Genomic DNA, 13323 nt, shown 5'->3' with positions numbered 1-13323 from the left:
GCTACGGTAGTGGGAACGCGGGGTAAGGGGGAGCTCTAGTATAGAAAAAGACAAGGCAGCCACCCTCAGAGCTCCGGGACGTAGGGTCAGGAACTCCTGTCCAGTTCTAGGTTGTCCCGATAGTCCCTTCCGGCCTGCACCGCCAGCCCACGGAAGGCGCCTCCCGTAGACGGGTCCGCCCGCAGAAGGGTCCGCCCACAGAAGGGTCCGCCCACAGAAGGGTCCGCCCACAAGGGCCCGCCCACAGGAGGTTCCGCCCAAATGTTCACCCCGCCCCGCTCCCAGGGTCCAACCCACTGCGGCTCTAGCGGGGCCGCAGCCTCTGTACTGCAGCCCAGGCAGAGGGGAAACGGAGCTGCGGAAGCGACTCCTTTCTCTTTTGGAGCGAGTAAGAAACTGTAGATTAAGAAAAAGAGAAGGAGAAACAAGCCAGTGTGATCTGACAAACCTAAATGTGATCCAGGCTCCCTTTCCTGGGAAGCAGTGGGCAAAATTTTAACCCTCCCTTTTCTTGTCTAAGAAATAAAGGTCATGCTTCATCGTACCTCCCAGGATTCTAGATATGTAATGAGATACGTGGTATGCACCGTGCTTAGCGCTTAATAGGTTTGCAAGTAAATGGTGGTGGTGGTTGGTATTTTGTAACCCGTGATGTTTGTCCAGCAGATCTTTAGATCTGCTCACAGCTGTGCTGTGAGCTCACCGGAACCGGTATTAAAGAAAACATGTGCAGAAGCTGAAAATCTAGTCGCCATCTAGTCACCTCTTCTGTGCAGACAGCCCCTTAAGGGAAGATCCCCATCTGCTTAAACATCCTTTCTCAATTTGAACATTTGGCAGACAAAAAGCTCAGTCAAAAGAAAACTGACCTCTGTTTCCAGGGAGACTTCCAAACCCAGTCCAGGACATGAAACTCCCTGCCACCACAGATCACCTTTAAGTTTCCTTCCAACACTGACTCTAAGAGTCTGCGATTTGAACATGGATCCCTCATCCACCACAAAAGAACCCCCACCACTCTGCTCCCATTTTGCAAAAGAAAAGGATGCAACAGAAGACATCAGGTCAAGCCATGTGACTTGAGGTACAACACAGAATTCCATTCTGGGAACACTGCCTTTCCTTAGCTCCAGGTCTCACTCATGGGCTGTGGGGTTGAGCTAGCCAAGTACCTTCTGTCTGTCCTATAACTGTGCCAGAAGCTGGAACACACAAAAAGAGCACTAGACTGGGAGTCAGAAGACCTGAGTTTTGGCCTCGGTTCCCTCTAGCAAGGTAACCTCCTGGTTGAACTCACAGATCACTAACCAGCTCTGACACTTAGTGATGACCACAAATCTTTAAGAACTAAACATGAAACTCAAAAATACTGACTACCTAATCTTCCTCCCTTGAGGAGAGGCAAATCCTCAATATCAATGCCATTTCCCTGCAGTAGGGCCAGAGTAAAATATCAAACACTTTCTGAAAAGATTGCTCCACTGAATTCAGACACTTTTCAAAGCCATGAAACTTGAGACAAACATCAGAAGCTGTGTAGGCTAAGGGGATCAGAGGAGCAGGAAGAAGCAGTGTACCCAGTAGAAGAGAAGTGACTCAATTAGAGAGACAGAGGGCCCCATCTAATGAAACTGCTAAAAGAGGCACTTAACCCCTCTGGGAGTTATGGTTAATAGGACCAAATCCAATCTCTTAGTCTGGTACCCATGGCCTTCTGAATTCTGGCCCCTACCTGCTTTTCTAGTTCCTATCATGTCACCTGACCTATGGTCATAACATTGAACCACTCGTGATTCCTAGAACTTGTCCTTACACCAGGCCTTATTTTTTAGGTTCCCCTACTGTCTGAGATGTTCTTTCCATGCATTTCTGCCTAGTAGCCTCGACTTATCCTTCAAACCCCTCCATGAAGTCTTCCTCTAGCCTTATCCTTCCTTTCTTTTTTTTTTTAATTTTATTATAATTCTTTTTTTTTTCAAGATTTATTTATTTATACAAGCACTGGGTACAGTCAGAAGCGCAGGAGGGTGAGAGAATTCACCAGAGCCAGAGTGGGGACCAGAGCAAGCAGAGGACCGAAGTACACTGCTGAGGGGAGCAGCGGGCGGCAGGAGAGGTCTGCGCGCCATTTGAGACCCTCCTCCGGTGGCCGGGGAGCAGCCGGGGATCGAACCTGCGCTGCAGAGGCTGCGAGCAGCTTTGCAACCCAACGCTCAACCGCTGCGCCACTGGGGAGGCCCCTTATCCTTCCTTTCTATAGCACTTTATGTACTTCTTTGTGTTATGAGAAACATAACTATATTATGATTTATTTAGTTATCATTTCATCTCTCACAATCAACTTTTAGGCCCAGGGATTGTTTTCATTTATATACCCATATGTCTAGCTTATTGTGAGTAGGTGCTTTCCTTCTTTTTACTTGGCATGGCCCTGGGGATAGCCATGATCTAGAAGATCAAAATACCATATTTTTCTATGTAAGACTCAAGAAAGTTCCTGTACTTAGAGAAGAATCTTAAAGAATAAGTGGTCTGTATTGAATGAAATAATCCCAGAGATTTGATCTGTTTTAACTATGAAAATGAAGAAACAAAAAAAAAATGCAGAATAGGTGACCAGGTTAAAGTAATGTTATTATTCAAAATCAAATTTCTTACAAACAATAAACTTTAAATGGATAACAGAAGAGTTCACATTTCAGTGACAAAGAGATCCAGTTGGTTGAGCATGACTCAAGACAATAAATGTGAACACCCCTATACTCCAAGAAATGATAGGAACTGGTTACTGAGAGTAGGTCGAGCACCTCAAGTTCTCAGGTTCTGCCGGATCTCAACTGCACCAAGTATGGCTTGAAATAAAGAAAACTCATAGGCCAGGCTTCACAAAGCACTACCTGATTTCATTTGTTATAGTGAACTCCAAGTCTTTAAAAAGAAATTAAATATGTGAGAAAGTATTTATTTATTTTTAAAGATTTATTTATTTATTTTTTATTTTTTATAATAAATTTTATTTTTATATTCCCCATACAATTGCAACCCCCCCATTCTGACCCCAATCCCTCCCCTCCCACCCCCCACCCGTGGTTCATAGTTTTTTGTTGATTTTGATTTTCACTTTCTTATAGTTATTCATTTTCCTGGTCCCTTATTTAAGTTTTCTAGATTCCTGCTATGAGTGAGACCATCCGGTATTTTTCTTTTTCTTTTTGGCTTATTTTGCTGAGCATGATCCCTTCCAACGCCATCCATGTTGCTGCAAATTGCATGTGTTTATCTTTTTTGAATGCTGAGTAATATTCCATGGTATATATGTACCACATCTTCTTGATCCAGTCATCTATTTTTGGGCATTTGGGCTGTGAGAAAGTATTTAAATACAAGAAAAGAAACCAAAGTATAAAAATGTTCTCTCTGCCTCACTGTTTTTTAACTTATGTGTCAATGTGACTGGGCTAGGTATGATCAGATAACTGGTAAAATACTATTTCTGGATGTGTCTGTGAGGGTGTCTCCAGAAGAGATTAGCATTTGAATCAGTAACTGAGTAAAGAAGTTAGTCCTCACCAGGCAGGTCGGCATCATGCAATCTTTTGATGCCCTAAACAGAACAAAAAAGATGTCGGAAGCGTAAATTCGCTCTCTGTTTGAACTTTTCCCACCCTCGGACATCATCACTTCAGGTTCTCCAGCCTCCACATTTGACTGGAACCTGCTTTCCTGGGTTTCTAACCTGTAAACACACTTTTCAAGCTCCATAATCTTGTGAGCCAATCCCTTGTAATAAATCTTTTTCTCTATCATACTGGTTATGTTTTCTTGTCTGGAGATCCCTAATGCACCCATAAAAAAAGTTTTTAAACTCACTTGTGGGTACACTTGATATTTGATTAAACCAATCAACAAGGAATTCATGGTGTGTGTGAGAAAAAAAAATCTGTTCCTTTTAACCTGATATTTGCATTTTGAAGTACTGTTTCAAAGCACTGTTTGAAGTTATGTTCGAACTATTGAGGGAAAAGAACTAATAGCCAGAGTACCAGAAGCTTACTACATGAGAGTCTACAGGTAGTGGGGAGTATAGTGCACCATTTAAAGGATCCCAAGAACCAGATTGAGGCATTTGGGATGTGGATCCTGATCATGTGAGCTGAATGGCCTCTGGGTCCCTGGTTACAAGGATGCCATGGAGAATGGGACTCTGAAGGAGCCTGAATGGGGGTGAGGAGAAGGTGGAGACTTTACCCAGCTGAGAACATCTTCTGGGGAGGTCCTGATCCCTCTCTGGACTTTGAGGCAATAGATTCCTGACTGCTGCACTTTTGAGTGCACTCAGCACTTCCAAAGTGAGGAGGGCTAGCCCCATTCTAGCAGCCTCCATTTGTCACCATTTTCACTTGGGAACTTGGTGAGTAGAGAACCATCTGGCCTTGCTCTGGCCTTGGAAATCCTACTTCTAAGACATCGTTCAAGTTGAAGTTAAGTACACAAGGTGTCCCCATGGGCTGGCTTGCTGCTGGGGTAGAGGGAATTAGGTGTTGTATCAGCGTCTCATTTGTGAAGCTGAGCAGGTCAAGGCATCACCTCATGGCTGCCCAGAATTGATGCCAGGAACAGGTTGACATTGGGTTGAAAGACTTGCTGAACTAGTGGCCCAGTCCTTTGCCATAAAACATGATGACTCAAGTGCTTTGGTTCCTACACACGCATCATTAAGACACAGGCAGAAATGTCTTCAGCCTGCTTTCTTCACTGCCCCTTTCACAAGCCCACGCTCTTTGGTTGCCATGACTCACCAGCTTCTCCTTCAACCTTGACCATACATTTCAGTTTTCCATGGTCAAGAGGGCAGGAGGGGTTCTGGGGTGCACCTGTCGTCTGCACTTATATTTCTAAAGCTTCACAACAGTCCCACAGTACTGTAAAACATTCCAACTATAAAAATATTCCCTCCTCAGCACACAGGCATGTAGATCCTCTCATATGTCTTCAGTTTGTCTTTCTGGCTTGTATTATTGGAAAAAAGCAAAAACTTCCATGATACATCCTTATGGTAGACTCTAAACATGAAGGCAGTGAGACATGCTAAAACTTTAGGGGTCCATCAAATAAACCCCTTAAAGATCTCAGTGGTGGTCACAGAGGGATAGGGATGCAAGACCTAAGGTTCCAGACAACCACATGTAAAAGACTTCAGCAAGAGAAGAATTGAAATGGTTGAGCTTGTAGCCCTTGAGAGCTGGCTGTTGTATTCAGCTCTGGGAGCCTAAGGAATGCCTTTACAGAAGAAGTTCCTCACAAGAACAAGATATCTCATAAATGTTAACTGGAAGCTCAAGCTATTTTTTTTTTTAGATTTATTTATTTAGACAAGAGCTGGGGTACAGGTCAGATGTGTGGGAGGGTGAAGGATTCACCAGAGACAGAGTAGGGAACAGAACAGGCAGATAGACGAAATACACTGCAGCGGGCAAGACAGGAGAGGTCTGCTGCGCAATGTGGGTTTCTCCCTGGCCGGCTGAGATCGAACCCACGCTGCAGAGGCTGCGGACAGCTTCACAGTGCAGCGCTCAACCACCTGCACCACCAGGGAGGCCCAGGAAGCTTAAGCTTAATGGACCACCGGTGGAAGGTTGAGAAAGAATTTTAATTTGACTCCAGTTGTGTTTGAATCTATTTAATCTATTTTATGCAAGGGTATTTTTAGTATTCAGGCATGTAGCATAATGTCCCCAAATAGAATGCAGTGAGTGAATATTTGTTGAATGAATAGAAAAGTAATGATATGCTATTCTTTCCATATAATTGGATTTTTTCACTTTTAGTTTTCTTACAACAGAGCATCTGATTTTTATCATGTGTGTTTACCTCCTAAGGTGAGCATCACCCACATGTTATCAATAGAACTTAAAACTGGTTATAAATGAGCTAAAATATAAAGTTGAATTGAATTCAAGTGGACAGTGGTTGTATTGAGGAAATAAAAACAGCTGAAGTTGCAGTGTAGAAATAATCATTTTAGAGAAATAGTGGATCAATATATTGCCTGGGATAGGAAAGTTAAACAAAAATGTTGCTTACCCCTATCATAGACAGTTTAGGCCCCTGACATCTCTGCCTTAACCCCAACCGCCTGGACTCAGTTCCAGTCATAACTGCCTTGCTTTTCATCAACCCTAGATAGATATGCTCTCACCTCAGCCTCTGCCTTTGCTATTCTCGCTCCTCCTGGAATGCTTCATCCTGCCAGAATTTGAAACACTTTACTCCTCATCTTCTTCCCACATTTTCCTCACCTTCCCATGGTGGCCTTTCCTGTGCACCTTATCAAAAATTGCAACCCCATCTGTCTTCTCTACCCTTCTTCTTGCTTTATTTTTTTCTGTAACTCTTACCACCACCTATCTTTTTTGGGTGTTTGTTACCTGTCTCCCTCTAGTAGAATGTAAGCTCACTGTGGGCAGCTGTCTTTGTTCTGCTGTCCAATACATGTCTAACACTTGGAACAGTGCTTATGCAGAAGAGGCCTTCAGCAAATATTTGTGGAATGAATGAGACATTTCTGCGACAGGCTGCTAACTAGTTGTAGCTTTTTCTTTCTTCTGGTCCCATATCTATGATGTTGGTTCTTACACAGACCTCCTAACCTTCAGGGATCTCCACCCTGCAAGAGAAGCTCAGAGGCTCCCTTCATGCCAGTGACCCTTCTTCAGCTGCCCTGGCCCTCTGCTCATCCCATCTCTACAGCTACTCTCCTGTCAAGGTCACTCAAACACACCCTCTCACCCATCTCTGATGTCCTTCCGAGAATCTGGTATTAAATGTTCTATTTAAAGAAGGAGGGGCCACCTCCTTCCCTTTTCTCTGCTGTCCACTCCTGTGGGTTCCTTTGGAAAATTCCCTCAAAATCCAGCTTACCTGCCGCTTCCTCTGGGGATCCTCCCCAGGCCCTTCTCCTCTGGGGTCCTGCTACACCAAGCCTGCACCCCAGTCACAGCATTTACCATGTGGTACAGAATAATCACATTTGGGTAACAAAGTGGCCCAAATTTAAATTTGGGAATTTGAAATAGTGTGATATGAGCTACTAATGAAGTCTGTTTTTACAAATACAACTTTAAAATAAGAGTACTCCTGAATTTAAAAAAATCAAAACATGATTTTCTAAAAAAGATACAATTTCAAAGCTGGCTAGCCAAGTAAATTATGAATGGTGTTTACATTCTTGCCACACTGTGGCACCACTTTAGCTGGTATAAGAAATTCCTACCAGGTCCAGTCAGTATTGTCTGAACCAGGCTCTGGTTTACACACACCAGAATTTCTTCAAGTACTGGTAGGAGATTTTACTCAGTCTTCCTGTTTTAAGATGTCTCTTCAAGATTTTATCATAATGTCATCCAAACACTGCATCAGCAACAGTGCTCTGGAGAGTGTTGAAAAGCGCTAAAGAAAACCAATTACAGAGGAAGGGAGGTTAGATGTGATTAAAAACCCCATGATCAGGGGCCTCCCCTGGTGGCGCAGCAGTTGAGCGCTGGGCTGTGAAGCTGCCCGCAGCCTCTGGGCAGGCGAGGGCCCACATGGCGACAGACCTCTCCTGCCACGCCCACTGCTCCCCTCAGCAGTGTATTTCGTCAGTCTGCTGTTCTGTTTTCCGCTCTGGCTCTGGTGAATTCTCTCACCCTCCTGCGCTTCTGACTGTACCCAATGCTTGCATAAATAAATAAATAAATAAATAAATAAATAAATAAATAAATAAATAAAATAAAACATTTAAAAAAACAACAACAAAAAGCCCATGATCAGCTCTGCTGTCCATTAGCAGAGAGCACACTGTAGAATATTATAGATAATACTGAGACTCTAGAAATCAAATGTATGTCACAGATGTTTTCCTAAGGGACTCTAAGCCAGCCCCAGGGTCCCCCTGCTCCCCTCCATCAAATCTCAGAGAGCTGGGCTCCATGGGAGACACCCTTCACCCCAAGAGAGCCCTTCTCATCTTTAGGGAATAGGATATTTTAGGGGTGAGTAGAAGGATGATAAAGGTTAGAAGAGGGTTATAGGACCCTTCTCTTTGGAATGGGATTAAGGTGCTAAGATTGGAGGGGGGCGCTGATTTTGAGGGCTGGGGTGGGGATTCCTTCTGATTGGGAGATTCTGACCTGGAACCACTAAAGTAGCCTGGCAGGCCCAGCCGAGGGAGAGTAGGGGGGTGACTCCTTACAACTTCATCTCTGCCAAGGTTTAGAACCTTCTTCCTTTTTTCATGGGTCACCTGTTGTAAAAGGTTTTAGCTACATTGTAAAAATGATCTATTAATTCACTTCTCCATTAACACACACATACTCACAAGAATGGGTGTATAAACAAGAGAGTGGCCTCAGGCAGAATCACTGGGTTGAAAGGTGGGGTGGGAGATACCAGCCTCCAGTGGCCTAGGGTTCAGCTTGGCTAATGTTCTGGAAAGGGCCTTGGCCACCCAGATACTTGTCCTTAGTTCAGTCTATAATTTGTTGTATGACCTTGGGCAAATCAATTCCTCTTTCACCCTCAATTTGGAAAGTGAGGGGGTCTGACAGCTTGAGTGCTATGATTAAAGATAAATGTTCCCTCCTTACCTCTTACCTCTCCCCTACCTCCTTAAGGTGTCTAGCACAAAGCAGATACTTGGCACATTACATGGTACATTGAATGACAAAAAGAGATGCCATTTCTGGAGCATCCACCAAGTGCCAAGCAGTGTTCAAGCGCCCTGCATGAGTGTTATGTACAATCCAGACGATCCTTCAAGGCAGGGATTTATATAGTTTAACTGGGGATGCAGGAAATGGAGCTGATCATACCTCTTGGTTAATAGCACTTATTGCCATTGACTTGTCCAGGGCTTTTCCTGGTTTTATTTTTTGATCTCTCATCGCTAGTCTTCATCTTCTCTCACACAGGCATCATCCTCCCCAGTGTATTTGCTATAGATCTGTAAGTATACATTCATCTTTGTGACATGCACTCTTCTGTTTTTTTATTTATGTCCATGGCATTGTGATACCCACATTCTGCTTCTTATGTCTGTATACACTGCTTTGAAGGTTCATCCATGTTGCTATAATTGCATCTAGTCTGTTGTTTCTGTCTACTCTCCAAAAACCATCCCTGCATTCACCACAATTGACATCCATTCCTCTGGTGGTGAAAATCTCAGTACCTCTGCTACCATAGACCCCACCATGATGAATGTCCTTCTATATGTCCCCTTATAAACCTGTCAGAGAACTTCTCTGGGGTATAATTCAAGAATGAGATTGCTGAGTCTGAGGGCATATGCAAAGTAGAGATTACAGTACCAATTGTAGAGCTGCAAAGACAATACTTAGATTACAAAAACAGAAATGGGGGTCTGAGTCAGCTCCAGAATTTCTGTCTCTGGGCTATATCCAGGGTGCCTACATTTGGGCCAGTCAGGTCAACAAGTAGTTTCCCTGCTGTGGGGATCTCACATCACAATAATGAACTCTGATAAGCCAACTGAGTGGTCTAGACATGTTGGCATTTGCTATAACAAGGACACTCACCATGCTAACTACACCGCCCTGAGACTGTTGGGGAAGGAACTCTTGCTTCTTTGACTTACTGACAATCTGTTGCATGTTACAGCCAAAAGCAATTAAAGCTTGTTCCACATGCATGGTCTTCATTCTCCTAACAACCCTGGGAGGTAAGTACAGTCATCATTTCCATTTTACACAAGAGAAAACTGAAGCTCAGTGTCATATAGCTGGAAAGTAACAGGGATGAGAAGCAAACCCCCGCCTCTAAGCCCATGTCTAAGCCCTAAGTCAAATATAATTTCCAGCACCCCAGAGCTGGTAGCCTTGGAAAATAGGCCTTCCCCCCCACGGCCAGGCATTTGCATGAGATCATAAAAGCTCAGAACTTTGAGCCAGTTGTTTGCAAATTCTGTTTGCAGATGTTTGGCATTCAGCAGGGCCAGCTCCAGTCAGGAAAGACCCCACTTGGCATACAGAAGGGAGAGGGACATGTCACCAGAGGGACATGCTCTCACAGGTCATCCCAGAGCTGCAGAGTTCCATGCTGGGTTGGCTGGTGGCAGTAAGGGGTGTGACCTGTGCCAGCAAGGGGACAATTTGGCTTTCCTCCCCTGACCCTGTCTCCAGACAGTGAGAAACACATGCCCTCTGTTTTTAAAGCCTTCCCTCTGGTTTATTTTATTCCTTTCCATTTGGCATGCAAAGCCCTACACTTTGAAAAATGTAATTCCACTTGAAAAACATTTATTATCTACACTGTGCCAGACATGGTGCCCCGCACTGGGATTTTAAATGATTAAGCTCATGAGCCATGGGATGCTCAGGGAGGTACTTAACCCTTTTGGGCCACTGGTAAGATAACAGTGCCAGCTGCATTGGGTGGCCACATAGAAGGTCCTGGAGAGAAAGAAGTGGCAGCTGCATTAGGCTCTGGTGAGTAGAGATGATATTTAACTGGAGAGGGAAAAGGCACAAAGCAGCAGAAGGAAGCACATGTGCAAAATTGTGATGATCCCCCCGTCACTGAAATGCCTTTCCTCTTGCTTCTTTCCTCCCCTCTGTAGCCTGCCTGGAGCTCTCCCAGGGCACAACCAACCCGTGGCTGCAGGTGACTGTTTCCAAACCCATCTTTTCCCTACACTCTGAACTCCTGAGACCTGGAACTATGTAGCCAGCCCTTAGTGCAGGGTTGTACACGTGATCAGAACTCTCTAGTCATCTGTTAGGTAAGTGAAAAACAGGCATAAAGGAGCATGGACATTGCAAGTAGTGTCCAGGAGCTGCACAGTTGGCATATTGAGCAAATGTTGGGGATCATGAGCAGATGTTGGGGATCACAGGGACTAAAACTGGGAATTGGCAATGGTTAAGCCCTGTGTGATGGGTGGACTGGAGATTTCTCTGGTGGCTCAGACTAGTAGAAAGACACAGAGAACAGAGGAAGTGGGAAGGATCAGTCACTTGCTGGGTTAGTGGGGTTGGAGAGGCTTGGTGGAAGAAGTCAGAGATATCACTGGGTGCCATCCTGACAGGCACCCCACTCTGGGATAATATCTATGCTTGCCAAGAGGTGACAAATAGTTGTCCAAATAGGACTGCAAACATTGAGTCTACTGTGGTTGATGGGTTCCCAATTTGATTTCCTGCTATGGAACTTGTATTAGTCGAGTGTCTCCAAAGATACAGAGCCAACAGGATGTGTAAGTGTATAGCAGGTCCTCCAGCAGTGTCATTATCATGTTGATGGGAAAAAGAAATTCTGGCTAGCATTGAAGCATGCAGTGTTATTCATGGACCTGCTTTCTTAATATATTATTTTGGTTAAAGTCGTTTCTAAGGACCTACTGAAATTAAATGAGAACTAACTGTGTATGTGTGTCTGTGTATGCATGTGTGTGTGTGTGTGTGTGAGAGAGAGAGACAGAGAGACAGAGAGACAGAGAGACAGAGAGAGATTTTAAGGAACTAGCTTATGTGAGTAAGGAGATGCAATTCCAAAATCTGCAGGGTAGGCCAGCAGGCTGGAGACCCAGGGAAGAGTTACACTTCAAGTCCAAAAAGCCATCTACTTAACAATTTCCTTCTTGTTCAGAGTAGTTCAGTCTTGGTTCTAATCAGGCCCTTAACTGAGTGGATGAAATCCACTCACAATCAGCTTTACTCAAAATCCATTTTAAATATTAATCTCATCCCAAAACATCTATGTTTGACTAACTCTCTGAGTACCATGGTCCAACCAAGTGACTTATTAAATTAGCATTTATGCACTAAGAATTCTACCAATTTCCTAACAACTCCATCTGCAACAGATGTTTCTCTCTCTCTTTCTCTCTCTCATTTCCATATGAGACTCTGGAAGACAAACGTTGTTCTTCTTGTTTGCACCAGATTGAATAGTTTGGTATCAATACAAAAAAGAAAATACTGGGGAAATATACTCAAATACTTTCAGGAGATTTTCAAGGCACCCCCTCCAGTCCATATCATACCCCCCCTGACCCCCCACATAGGCCATGCCACTCCATCTGTTATTCTCCTCTCAACCCAGTGGCCAGGACATATCTACGAGGAAGCAATTTCCTTCGTCTGATCTCTAAGTTCACTGAGCCTCTCTTCTGCCTGCTCAAATCTGCCTTTGAATCCTTCTAGTGAATTTTTCATTTCATTTATTGTACTTTTCAGCTGTAGCATTTCTCTTTTATTTCTATTTTAGGTTTTCTATCTCTTTATCATTTTTCCATTTTGTTCATAATCACTTTGACTTTCTCCACATCTTCCTTTAGTTTGAGCATCTTCAAAACAGTTGTTTTAAAGTCTTTGTCTTGTACATTTGACATCAGGTATTTTCAGGGATAGTTTCTGTTAACTTTTCCCTTAAATGTGCCCTAAGTTCCTGCTTCTTTGCATGGCATGTTGATTTTTGTTGTTGAAACTGGACATTTGAATTTAATAGTGTTCTCCTCCTTCCTTGGGGCTTGATGTTTTTCAATATTGGGTTTATTTACTGTTTTTATTATTGTAGGTTGTCTGTGTGGCGTCTCAGCCTGAGATATAAACTTAAGATCTTCTTGGGTCTTTTTTGAACCTTCTCCTAAGCATGCACCATCACTTTTTAATTGCAAACATGCAACAGTTTTTGAATGTCCTAGTCTTCAATTTCTGTCTCCCAAAACAAAAAAAAAAAGTGAAAAATAAAGCGAGGAAGGGGAGGGAGGGCACCAGCCCTTTTAATCCCTCCTCAGCCAGAGGGGGAAGGACACCTCACAGTGGGGGAGGAGTGACAACAATGGTTGCCCACATCTTTGTCTCCACCTCTGTGATCAGAAGACACAATAAGTGACAGACCACAGAACCCCAATATTTGGAAGACAAGCTCCTTTTTGCCCATTCTGATTCCTGTAAGCTGTGAACAAGCTGCTCCAGGAATACCATGTACAGCTTCTTGTCACATGCTAAGAGTAAGGGGTGGGCAGCTGCTACTGTGTTAAGAGCTGAAGTTGACCAAAATTAACTGCAATTTAACTTTCAAGCCTGGAGCTTGCAAGCCTTGAACAGACTCTAATCTCCTTAAATAGTTATATTAGACAAATCCTGCCAATGCAATTATAGTCTAAGTGGGGAGAAGAAACCTTGTACTTCCTATTCCACCACCTTCCCAGAATCCTCTCTTGCATCTGGTCTTAAAGGATTGTTTGGTTCACTAAATCAACTGAGAAGATATGGCATTCCAGGTGGCAGGAATAGCATGTGCAAAGACTCAGACAAGAAA

Source organism: Talpa europaea, assembly GCF_964194135.1.
Source record: "Talpa europaea genome assembly, chromosome: 9".
NCBI classification, from domain to species: domain Eukaryota; kingdom Metazoa; phylum Chordata; class Mammalia; order Eulipotyphla; family Talpidae; genus Talpa; species Talpa europaea.
Note: the sequence above shows the minus strand (reverse complement) of the source record.